Raw genomic sequence first — 12,601 nt, 5'->3', positions numbered from 1 at the left:
CCTCAGGCAATTTCTTTAGTGAGACTCAGTTTATTTATCTGTAAAGTGGGGTTAATCATTCTTTGCAGAGTTATTGAAGAATATCGAGATCATGTAAAAATACTGCCCAGTACAGTGTCTGGCACATGGTAAGTGCGTATCCATGATAGCAATTATTTTTTAAAAAGAAATGTAATGAAACTTATGTTCTGATTTGGAGACAGACTAATATTTGAATCCCTGGCTCACCACTTAATAGCTCAAGAGCTATGTAATATTCTGCAGTCAATTTTTTTTGAGTCTCCCATTTTCTGAAGAGGTCAGGATGAGATTCATAGACTCAGACTCTATGTGAAGATTTTATTTAGAAGGTATGGTTATAATATCTCTGCTGAGAACCTGAGGATTTGGGCTAAAAAGAAAAAGACATCTTCTCTTTTGGTGAAATGGCATGAGGCATTGATGGCATTACTCCTTAACATAAATATCCGTACATTGAGAAGAACATTTCCCACCTCCAACACATTGTATGAGTTCCTGCGTGGCTGTCCCCCAGGGAAAGGTTCCTCGGTGCCAGGGCCAGCTCTGAGCAGATGGCCCCATTTCTTCTTCTCTTGAAAACAGCCAGCTCCAGGGATTGGAGAAAAATAGAGTCATAGTCCAAGGTCAAACACTTGACTGTCGTTTTAATGAGTGTGATTCAGCCTGAAAGTCCATCAGTACTCTCTCTCCAACCCCTCCCCTTCACTCTGCACATCTTCAGGACTCTGCCAGCACTAGAGGCCCTCTTGAGGGCTGAAGAGACCTGGCTGGCTTGCCTGTCTTCTGTTCCTGATCAGGAGTGGGTCAGTACTACTATTTCTTGGTTTTTATCTTCTCCCTGCACTGCCACTGTCTTTTCTCATCTCCAAAATATCTTCTGGTCCATTTGAAGCAGACTAGCAGTAGGCTGTCTGCCAGCACCCTCATTTCTTGGAAAATGGAAGGCATCCCCCATCCAATTATCTAAAAGTCCCTTTGCCTGGTGATTCAGCCAACCCCTCCAACAAAAGCCAGCCCTGGGTGTCCTAAAGGCACCTTGAACAGATTGATTGTAATTCAACGCTTCACACGTTGCCTTGAATTCTTATAACAGCTCTACAAGGTAGGAATCACATGCTCATTTAAACAAATGAGGAAAGAGAGGCTCAGAGAGGGGAAGGGACTTTCGCAAGATCATACAGCCTGTCATAGAAGAGCTGAGATGCAAACTGTAATTTCCAGCTCTAGGAGGAAGTGTTGAACACTCACTTGCCACTTGCTTTTCTCACAAGCCATAGTGAGTGCTTTGGAAAGTGCTAGAGTTTAGAGAGCGTGGCAGCTGAGGATTCCAGAAAATCAGCCCCGTGTCATCCCTAGTGTGCCCCCAAGCCTTTGCTCAAGCTGTTCTGTCTGCTTGGGATACCCTTCCCCGCGCCTTCTAGCCGGGCATGGTGGAACAACCATAGGCCTTGCAATAGACAGAGCTCTTCTGGAATCCTGTCTGTACCACCTGCAGCTTTATGATCTCAGACAATTTATCCAATCTCTCTGAGGTTTTCTTCCTCCATAAAGTAGGGCTGTCTCCGTCATAGTATTGTCACGAGGATTCTCGCAGAAAGGGCCTGCCTAGCATGGTGCTAGTGACTATAACCAGCCCTTCCCAATGAGCTCAGGCACCACCATCTCTGTGAAGCCCTCCCTGACTGCAACTCCTGTCTCCATGCCCTAACATTCATTCATTTTTTCTTTCTTTCTTCATTCAACAAGTATTTGAAATAAATAAATAACTCAATCATAGTGCTCAGCACACCATACTGTAATTATTGGGTCATCGTGCTCTGTTTCCCTCTTTAGACTGGGATCTTTCTGAGGGCAATAATTTCAACTGAGTCATTTCTGAATCCTGAATGCCTAGTCCAGGGCCTGGCAGGAGAAAGGAAGGGAAAAAGAAAGAAAAAGGAAAGAATAAAAGGAAAGACAGAAGGAAAAGAAAACAAGGCACAGGACTGCTTATGACAATCTGCTCCCCCAAAACGCCTCGTCTCTGTATCCAGGCAGACAGGAAAGGCACCTGGTCCCCCACAGCCTCCTCTGAGAACGCATCCCGATTCCTCCATTGACAGGAGCCAACTACTGGATGAGAATATCAAAGACCGCCGGAGTAGGAGGCCTCGGATGAGCCCCGCATTGAGAGTGGAGCCGGTGGGAAGGCGCAGCTGCGGAAAGGAAAATTCCGTCTGTGCCGCCGCTGGGGACAGACTGCCATTCCAGGCCCGGTAATGGCGCGTGCGGGCTGCGGGCGCGCCCCGCGCCCCGCCCACCTCTGGCCCCGGCACCTGCAGCCCTGGCGGCCGCTCAGCCCGGCGGGCGGGGGAGCCATCTACCGTCTCAGCCGGAAGGCTGGAGGCTCGCCGGTGTTGGCTGGCGAGAGTGGAGTGTGCTGAGCCCCAGAGCGGGAGCTGGGAGCCCCAACCCTCGGGCAAAAGCATCAGGGAGGGGAGAGGAGAGGAGGGTCTTCTTCCTCCCTGCTCCCCAGACAGTTCCCCTGCCCACCACCAGATGGGCAGGGGGGACTTCTAAAAAAATTCCATTCTAATCCCACCCCCCTTTCTCCACAAAGGGGGAAGCCACTTGATATCCGTGATTCTCCACACCACCGGACTAGCTCATCTCCATGTCTTCCTTGAATGGCTCTGCAGCCATATTCAACTTCTTTCTGGTCCCCAAACAAGACACGCTCTGTCATACCTCTGGGCCTTTCTCATGCTGTTTCCTCTTCCAGGAATGCACTCTGCCCATGCTTCGCTGTGTGGGGTCAGTTTCCCAGAGGCAGATCCTGAGACTAGGATTTGAGCACAAATAGTTTGCTTAAGAGGTGACCTAGGAAGCACAAGTGGGAACATGGACAAGCGGGGCCCAGGAAGGGAAGGAAGCCAGGAAAATGTGCATTAGGAAGCAAGTTATCCCTTTGAGCAGCTGGGGCCCAATCCCACTGAGCAACCCTGGTAGATATTGTAGAACACATCTCAGAGCTGTCCCACTCAGTGGGTGAGAAACTAGGGCATTTATCCACCAAATTCCATTCCAGATTGGTTGAGGACTGCTCCTGGGAGCATTAACTACCACCACCACCCCTCCCTGACGCCCTGGCATCCTGCCCTGTGCAAGAGCCAGGCCCATCCCACCAACAGAGCTAGCTCTCAGGTAGAGCCTTACAGGGCACTAGTACCATCTGCTACTCTTGCCAAACTAGCTAACTACTCCTTATCTTTTAAGGCCTAGCTCAAAAGCCAATACCTCTAATCCCAAATAAATTCCACAGCCTCCTCCTCTGCACTCCCATGGCATGTTGAACACAAGTCTATTGAATATTTGTCCTTATTCATTATAGTGATTTTCTGCCTATCTTCCCCACTGGATGGCTCCTCTAGGGCAGGATTTGTGACTTTATTCATTTCTGTGTACTCAACGCCCAGCACAAGATGGCACATAGATAATAGGTGCTCATTAAATATTAGTGATGGTCAAGAATGCTAACAAATATTGACGAGTTCCAATACCAGCCCAAGATTCAGTTTCTCTGGGAGCACGCCTGACACCCTATCGCCTTTTGTGATTTGAGAAAAAATGGAGTCTCATCTTAAAAAGTATAATACTAGGGCTTCCCTGGTGGCGCAGTGGTTGAGAGTCCGCCTGCCGAAGCAGGGGACACGGGTCCGTGCCCCGGTCCGGGAGGAGCCCACATGCCGCGGAGCGGCTGGGCCCGTGAGCCATGGCCGCTGAGCCTGCGCGTCCGGAGCGTGAGCTCCGCGGCGGGAGGGGTCACGACAGTGAGAGGCCCGCGTACCGCAAAAAAAAAAAAAGAAAGACAAGTATAATACTGAATGCTGCCTCAGTTTCCTCAAGTTGATCAACTGTCAGGGCACCAAAGATAAGTCTATCCAAAGAGTCTCAGACTGAAGCAACATAAGCTTTACTTTGCCTTCTTCTGCCCTGGTGTAGACGGACACCTCACAGAGGATAAAAAGGCATTGGATTCATACAGATTTGTAGTTGTTTATGACATGCATAACATCATCAACCTATTTTAGTATACATGGCACCCATCCTAGAGGTGCTTAGCTGTATGGATAGGGCATTCCTCCTGCTAGAACCCTCAGACTCCATCTTTATCCCAAGGGGTCTGGGTCTTGCCTGCAGGCTGATGGCAGGAACTGGAACCCAAGTCAAGTCAGATGTGAAGTTTCCCAAGACAACTTGAGGCAATACTGCCAGAGTGGAGTATTGTTGTCAGTTATTCCAACAATGTTGGAATATTGTTGGAAGTATTTTTGTTACAATTGTTGCCCAAACAATATCCAGTTAGGAAATATGAGGGAAGGGAAAAAATATTTATAATAGCAATAAAAAAGATACATTATCCATCAGTAAACCTAACAAGATGTATGCAAATTCTATTTGAAAAAAAATTAACATTACTGAGGGACATCAAAGAACACTTAAAAAAAGAAAGCTATATCTTTTTCTTGGGTAGGAAGACTCAACTCCTAAAGATGTCATTTCTCCTTAAATTAATCTGTAAATTTAATGCAATTCCAATAGAAAAAATACCAACAGATTTTGGGGTGGCAGGGGTGGGGAGGGAACTAGACAAATGGATTCTGAAATTCACATGGAAAAATAAACAATCAGGAATAGCTAGGTGAATTCTGAAAAGGAAGAGCAGAAAGAGAGGGACTGACTCTCCCAGATATTAAAACATGGTATTAAGCTGCAGTAATTTAAACATGGGCATGGAAAGACAAATAGATCAATAACATAAAGCTCAGAAATAAACCTAAATATGTCAAGAGATCTAATATAGAATAAATGCGGCATTTCAAATCAGCGAGGAACAAGATTATCCAATAAGTATTGTTGGAATGACTGGTTTGCTATTATGGGAAAAACTTAAATTGGAGCCATATCTCACTCATTACAGCAAAAAATTTACAGCAAAAACCCATAACATTAATAGAAGAAAAAGTAGGGAACTTTGTTTTATAAACTTGGGGTAATTAATAGCTGTCTAATAATGACATATCCCACTCATGAAATATAAAAATTGACAAATTCAACTGCCATAATGTTTCTCCATGGAAAAAACCTTTGCATTTTCAAAAGGCAAAAGACAAACTGGGAAAATATTGACAATTCATACCACAGGCATAGGACTAATTCCCTTAATATATTAAAAGCTTCTATGTATCAATAAGGAAAAAAATCCAATAATTCTATAGCAAAATAGGTAACAGACATGAAAGAAAGAAAATACAAATGACTTCTAAACTTCATCATAATAAGAGACTGGGTAACAGGGAAATACCTGGATGCTCTTTCGTACCTCTAAATTTTGTACCATTTGGCTATATTACCCAGTTTTGCTTTTTTTTAAAGCACCCAAGCTCAAAAAAAAAAAAAGAAAAGAGCAAACAAAAATTATTTTAAAATAATAATAAGATTCTCGGTACTAGCTGAAAGGACCACTGTGGACATCAAAGGCATACGTGAGAAAACAAGTAACAAAGTTGATAACTGAGGACTTTAAAATTAGAAGCAAGGGTGGGGGAGTATAGTGGGGTGATCTATCACACAAACTTTGGTGTTCAAGTTCCAGATCTGTTTTGCCCTAGCTGTGTGACTTTGGCAATTAACTTCATTCTATGACCATCAATTTTCTCATCTGTGAAAAGGGAACAATCGTAGATTTTCTGAGGTTCAAAGAGGATATGCACAAAAAAATGCTTAGGGCAATGTCTGATATACAGTAAATGCATGAAGGGCACCTTGCGTGTGCTAGAAGAGAGTGGGTGTGACAGCTTAGTGGCTGAGTTTAGGTTTGTTTACGTATTCTGTAACTTTACTGTTTTCTAGGGTCCTATTTTTTCTACTACTGAAAGAGGAGTGTTGAGATCTCCAACTGGAATTGTAACTGACTTCAGTTCTGTGAGTTTTTGTTTCACATATTTTGAAGCTCTATTTTAAGTGCATACATATTTAGGATTGTTGGCTTCTTGATGAATTGACCCTTTTATTATTATGCCCTTTTTTATCCCTTATAAGTATTTCTTGTTCTAAAGTCTACTTTATCTGAAATTTCTTGTTCTAGAACCAGTTTTTTTAAAATAAATTTATTTATTTAATTTATTATTATTGGCTGCGTTGGGTCTTCGTTGCTGCGTGCAGGCTTTCTCTAGTTGCGGCGAGCGGGGACTACTCTTCATTGTGGTGCGCGGGCTTCTCATTGCGGTGGCTTCTCTTGTTGCCGAGCACGGGCTCTAGGCGCAAGGGCTTCAGGAGTTGTGGCTCCCGGGCCCTAGAGCGCAGGCTCAGTAGTTGTGGTGCACGGGCTTAGTTGCTCCGCGGCACGTGGGATCTTCCCGGACCAGGGCTTGAACCCGTGTCCCCTGCATTGGCAGGCGTACTCTTAACCACTGTGTCACCAGAGAAGCCCACATTTCTGCATTCTTGAATCTTTATCTCAGGGTCTGCTTGTGGTCAAATCCAAACTAAGACAGCTCCCCCCCGCAAATCTTTGAAATAGACAACTAATGCTTTCCCAAATATACATAAAATGTTATGCCAGTGGAATTTCCAATCCCTTCTACTAACCAGGTTTGCTGCCCATAAAGCACCCCCCCTCAATATAGGAATTCTGGAACTGCCACCACTTTGCGGGACAGATCTTCATAACCCCCGCCCTGCAATTCACACAATCCCTTACCTGGAGCTCAGTCCATCTTCAGCCTTTAAGTTCCTCCTTGGGGACCAGGGAAGGCCTGCTCCAAAGCAGGAAACTTTCTATTCATTGTTGGCCTGGGCTCCATCCAATGGCACAGAAGCAGATCAGCATTTTTTATTCCTATTTATTTTCAATGTCAGGTCCTCTTGGCAGGCAAGATCATGCCCCTGCCTATCAGTCGTGAGGGCTGTCTGAACCTTTTGAGAAAAATGGATCACAAACTAATTGCAGTGTAAATGTAGAGCAGAGGAAGGCAGAATTACAAATGCAGGAAGCTAGAGCAAAGAGACCCCAGGGAACAATGGGATCTGATGGGAGCCACAAGGAGAGGACCCTCCCCCAAGCCCACACCCAAGGTCTGTTCCCACAAACCTACCTGACCTGTGTGTGAGATCCCACTGTTAGAAAGTTATGCCAGATGGTATTTTCCAAAGACAGCTACACCAGTACATGTCCATCCCACGTGTTCTTCTTATAATGTGACATTGACATTCCTGCATTGAGAAGTGGGTAGACCTTTGGTACTGCCTCAGCCAGTGGGATGAGGCAGAAGCGACACTGCACGAACTCCAAGACTAGATCATAAAAGGCAATGAGTTCTGTCTGACTCTCTTTTGGGTTATGTGCCCCGGGAACTCAGTTACCATGTTGAGAGGAAGTTCAGGCCAGATGGAGAGGCCATGAGGGGGTGTTCCAGCTGACAGCCGGCCCCAGCCACCAGGTGTGTGAGTGAATGAGTCTTCCTTCTGCCCCCAGCCTTTGAGTCCTGCAGCAGAGGACCAAGACATCGTGGAACAGTCAAGACTTCACCGTTCTGCCCTGTCTGGGTTCCTGACTCACAGAGCTTGTGAGAGATGATAAATGATTGTTGTTGCATCAAGCCACCAGGTCTTAGGGTAATTTTTTATATAGCAATAGATTACAAATATAGGAATGAACCCTCAGTTGCAGTTGAGAGCAATCTCTCTAAGTGCAGACACACCCAGACGGAGAAACATCTGACCGTAGGTATAGTCATTCACACTTCAGTATGAATCACCCATACTCAGCACCACCATCCCAATGGGAAAAGAGACAGAATTAAAAGTCTTAGGAGGGCTTCCCTGGTGGCGCAGTGGTTGGGAGTCCGCCTGCCGATACAGGGGACACGGGTTTGTGCCCCAGTCCGGGAAGATCCCACATGCCGCAGAGCGGCTGGGCCCGTGAGCCATGGCCGTCGAGCCTGCGCGTCCTGAGCCTGTGCTCCGCAACAGGAGAGGCCACAACAGTGAGAGGCCCGCGTACCCGCAAAAAAAAAAAAAAAAGTCTTAGGAAATGAGAGAGGACCTGGGAAACTGAAGAGGCAGAAATGGATACGGGGTATTTTGTAGAAAGAGATCTAGACTTAAAGCCGGACAGGACTGTGTTCTAGTCCTAATCACGCCCCTTTCCAGCAGAATTTCCTCTGAGGTACGGAACGGGCTGTGCCACTTATTAGCTATGTGCCGTGGGCACAGCCTCAGCTTTCTCATTTGTGAATCATTCACAACAATACCTACCTGTCTCTCAAGATTGCTGGGAAAAGCAAGTAAGACAGTTGTTATGAAGACAAATTGTTTATGTAATTAAGAAAGTTGCAGGATGTGGTGGACAAAGCAGGACTCAGCAGATCTGAGTTCTAGTCCAGGCTTTGCCAGTAACTCACTCTGCAAGCCTTGGCAAACTCAGTCACCTCTGCACTGTAGTCCCCACAAAGCTCGTGCCAGTGTAATGCTCACCTGTAGACCCAAGCACTCCTGGTGCAAGAAGGCCTACAGCCATCAGTGCCAGCAGAAGGTTGCAGAGTCTCAGTCACCAGTCCAGGTAACAAAGAAAGGTCAAGGTTAAATCAAGGTCAAAGCAGGGTCAATCTAGCAGAGTGAGAAGCCAGTTACAAACAGGGTTAAAGGGGTCCAAGGTGAGTCCCATCGTCTAAATATACCTTTTCAGCTCTGAGAATGAGATGCAGCCAGGCATGCAGCTGATAACTAGTCATAGGACCATCCACTGCCAGTATAAAATATTATTTAGGAGTTTAAACTCTGGAGCCAAAACACCTGAGCTCCAAATTCCAGCCTTACTGTCGATTAACTATAGCGATCGTGGACATGTTATTAACCATCCTGTGCGTCAGTTTCATCCACTGTAAAGTGGAGGTGATAATTACTTACAGCACCCTGCTGATGGGGTTATTGAGAAGATTACATGGACACGTGCAGTAAGAGTTCTTTCACACCTGGGAAGCTGGCCCTCAGTGAGGCGATTCTGACTCCTGTTTCCTAAACTGAAGAAAATGGTTATAGGGCAATTTTAGGAGGTAAATCCACAGGTCCTTCAACATAAGATCACACATCCCCCTCCACTCCCACTAAAATCACTTTTCAACGCTCCTTTGCTCCTTCTGACTATACCAAAGAGAAAGTGTCAGCTTGGTGTTAGTAAATCTTAACACCTCTCTGGCTCCTACTAATTTGCTAATCCCCCTCCAACAAAGTAAAGTGCAGGGCCTGTAGCTCAGAGCCTTTCCAGGCAACAGCGTCTAGCTACAATTTAGTAATATTTTGCTTCTGTCATATTTATTTTTACAGTTACTTTCTTTCTACTTGAGTGATTCTGGTTTTACATTTATAGTCATGATTTAAAGTTCTCTTTTAAAGTAAACGTATTTTTTAAGTAAGTCTTTTTTGATATTAAACATTATGATATATATGGTTCTTCGATATGGAAAATAATCATGAAGGTGGGAAACATGGTATCAGGCTGCACGGGCAGACATGGCCTCTCCAGGGAGCTACATGGATCTACTGACAGCTAAAGTACATGTCCTAGTCCTAAGTTGCGTCCCCAGAGTCCCCTGTTTTGTTTCCAGGACCCCAGAGACTCACGCTGCTCTTCAATCCTTCCAAATGCTGCCAGAATGTAAACTGGTACAAACTCTGGATAATTTGGCAAGTATATCCTCTATACATCGGCAAATCCATTTCTAGGAATTTAATAAAATAACCAGAGATATGCCCAAAGATACATGGTTGTGAATATTTGTGGCCACATTATCTATGACAGGGAAAAATTGGAAATCATCTAAAAGGCCAACAATGGGGGACCAGCTTTGCAAATTACAGTATTTTCACAAAATGGACTGATCTAAAAATAGTAATATGACAAAGACTCTGCACAAGGTAGATATTATTATTAACTCCACTTTACAGATGGAAAAACTCAAGCACAGAGAGGTTAATTATCTTGCCCAAAGTCACAGAGCTAGTAAGTGGTAGAGCTGACATTTGAACACAGGCCACCTAGATCCAGAGTCCATGTTCTTAACCGCTAGGTTGTCCTGTCATTGAAGCTGACATTGTAGATGAACATTTATTGCCATGGGAAATTGTTCCCTCAATGTATCAGTAAGTGAAAAACAGGTGGGAAAAAAACAATCTGGAACATACACCATATGTCAAAAGAGGTTATTTCTGGTTGGCGGAATTATTTTATTTTTGTTGTTTGGTTTGTTTGTTTTTTTAATTTATTTATTTTATTTATTTATGTTTGGCTGTGCTGGGTCTTCGTTGCTGCACGCGGGCTTTCTCTAGTTGCGGCGAGGGGAGGCTACTCTTCGTTTCGGCGCACGGGCTTATTGCGGTGGCTACTCTTGTTGCAGACCACGGGCTCTAGGCATGTGGGCTCCAGTAGTTGTGGCTCATGGGCTCTAGAGTGCAGGTTCAGTAGTTGTGGCGCACGGGCTTAGTTGCTCAGCGGCATGTGGGATCTTCCAGAACCAGGGATTGAACCCGTGTCCCCTGCATTGGCAGGTGGATTCTTAACCACTGCACCACCAGGGAAGTCTGTTTGGTTTGTTTTTATATGTGTTTTCCAGGTTTTCTGTTCCGAATGCCTATTACCTTCATAATAGAAATGAAACATGAAAATATGACTTTTCTCCTCAGTTTCCCCATTCCTTTCTGCTTCTAAAGACAAGACAATTGGTTCTTCATGATGACAATAAAAATGACAATGATGGTAATAATAGCCAACATTTAATTTTCTTTTAGTATGCTAAGAATGACAAGCACAATTTCATTTAACTCATCACTGCCACTTCCTGTGTACTGCCTCCCAGTCTGTGCACTGCACAGCTCCAGGTAGTACCACTCATATATCATCTACATTATGGACTGAGCTGTGAATGGTGTTTCTGGGAGCCATGCGACAAGGCCACCCTGTCAACAACCCTCGGAGTAGATACTCTGATAATCTCCATCTGATACAAGAAGAAATTGAGGCACAAAAAAACGCTAATTAACTTGCCCCATATCACCCAGCTAGTGATTGGAACGGTATTGAAACTCAAGCAGTCTGGCTTCAGGATCTGGTCTCTTTTTCTTTTTGGCTGTGAGACTTGTGGGATCCTAGTTCCCCGACCAGGGATCGAACCTGGGCCCTAGACTATGAAAGCGCGGAGTCCCAGCCACCGGACCACCAGGGAATTCCCTGGTCTCTTATTTTTAATGGCAGAGGGGAGATAGGGCATGACAAAGAAGATACAGTAAAATCTGGACATCTAGACAAAGATTACAGATCCAACAGGACATTGTGGCAACATGAAGAGAACACTGGTGTCAGAGGGAGGACATTGACATTCTGTCCCTTGCTCTGTCCCCACCTAGCTAGTGACCTTAGCAATTAGCAAAGTTCCTTTTTTTTTTTTTTTTCTTGCTCTGGGCTCAGCTTCCCCATGTGTAAACTGAAGGAATTAGATCTTTAAGATCTCTTGCAGCTCTGAGTGTCTACAATTACAGATGGCATCCCAATATGGGCCCAGAGCTGTGGCCTCCCACTCAGCACAGACATTCTCCCACCTGCTCAGGGAAGCATCTCTCAAGCTGACCTACTTTGTGTATGGGGGAGAGAAGGGCAGAGAGGAGGCCTAAGGCAGGGGCGAGAAACCAAAGGTTTGCCCTCCTGAGCAGCCAGGCTCCTCTCCAGCTGCTAATGACTCAGTCAGTGCCCCCTCAGAGGCTTCTGGGGCCTGTCTCCCTGCTCCGCAGAAGGCAGCAGGCTTAAAATATCTGACAGGGTGGCAAAGCTGTTTTAATGCATCGCTTTTAGTTTTTAATCATGCTGGTGATTCACCAGGGTATTTCTCTGACTTTCCAAACATGCTTTGTTAAAGTCATTCTTGCAGGATCTTTAGAAAGTTTAATTAAACAAAAAACCAAGATGCAGAACAGTGTGTACAAGGTGAGAAAAATTATTTAGATATACAGTTGTGTCTGTTTGCTAAGGGAGAGAGAATGAATAAATCTGGGAGGAAACATGAGAGATTGGTAACCATTCACCTCCCAGGAGGGAAACCAGGTGGGTTGGGGGAGGGGCAGAGGTAGGAGGGAGAATTTATGCCTTTTGCACGTGCATGTATTATTACCTAGACAATTTCCCATCTCAAGAGTGTTTAGTTCTGACTTCTCTTCTTCAGAGATATTCCTGGCTGTATTAGTTTGCTAGGCTGCCATAACAAAGTACAATAGACTGGGTGCCTTAAACAATGGAAATGTATTTTCTGATAATTCTAGAGGCTAGAAGTGCAAGATCAAGGCGTCTGAAGGGTTGGTTTCTCCTGAAGCCTCTCCACTTGGCTTGTAGATGGCTGTCTTCTCCCTTTGTCCTCACCTGGTCTTCCCTCTGTGCATGTCTGGATCCTAATCCCGTCTTATAAGGACACCAGTCACGTTGGATTAGGGCCCACCCATACGGCCTGATTTTAATTTAATTACCTCTTGAAAGATCATATCTCCAAATACAGTC

At 45.1% G+C, this 12,601-nt stretch overlaps 1 long non-coding RNA gene across 1 annotated transcript in view; it reads right to left on the bottom strand.

The window, feature by feature from the left end:
• Positions 1-2,443: 2,443 nt before the first annotated feature.
• The window catches only part of LOC114907154, a 32,132-nt gene continuing 21,974 nt past the window's right edge, over positions 2,444-12,601 (bottom strand). The window contains exons 2-4 of the long non-coding RNA XR_003796671.1: positions 7,158-7,275; positions 6,764-6,978; positions 2,444-2,842 (exon numbers count right to left, since the gene is read on the bottom strand). This is a non-coding gene — a long non-coding RNA (uncharacterized LOC114907154). The remainder of the gene's footprint in view (positions 2,843-6,763; positions 6,979-7,157; positions 7,276-12,601) is intronic.

This window comes from Monodon monoceros, unplaced genomic scaffold (genome assembly GCF_005190385.1).
Source record: "Monodon monoceros isolate NGI ecotype Baffin Bay Population unplaced genomic scaffold, NGI_Narwhal_1 Super_Scaffold_3, whole genome shotgun sequence".
NCBI lineage: Eukaryota > Metazoa > Chordata > Mammalia > Artiodactyla > Monodontidae > Monodon > Monodon monoceros.
The sequence above is the reverse complement of the archived record's forward strand: the minus strand, read 5'-3'. Positions and strand labels throughout refer to the sequence as shown.